Source organism: Tigriopus californicus, chromosome 6 (genome assembly GCF_007210705.1).
Source record: "Tigriopus californicus strain San Diego chromosome 6, Tcal_SD_v2.1, whole genome shotgun sequence".
Lineage (NCBI taxonomy): Eukaryota > Metazoa > Arthropoda > Copepoda > Harpacticoida > Harpacticidae > Tigriopus > Tigriopus californicus.
The window spans coordinates 977849-978255 of record NC_081445.1 but is presented as its reverse complement, the minus strand read 5'-3'; positions in this window follow the sequence as shown (position 1 = coordinate 978255).

Here is a 407-nt window from a genome sequence, read left to right as displayed (position 1 = left end):
CTGTCCTTCGGGTGTTTCATCACTTTTGAAAAACCTCATAGAGACATTTCACTGGCATTCTCAGATTCATCATGAAATTGAAAATGAAAAAAAGAAGGCGTTGTTTTAAAGCTTTTATCATGGCTTTCTGGAGAGATTGCAAGAGGTTTTTTGTGAATGTTTGTTGTACATTGGATAACTGTTAATCAAACTGTTCACAAAAAATGATTGCTTGAAAAGACTTGCTAGCTCTCCGCTTAGTTATTGCAAAGCTTAGAACTCAGAACTTCTTTATTCTCAAAACTCTTTTTAAAAGTTGCACGTTTCCCAATAGGATAATTACGCAAATGTGTAGTTTTTGTGTACACGTTTCGCAGAGGAGTCTTTAATATGAACTTTATTTAACGTTTCCACTTTGATTGTCTCAG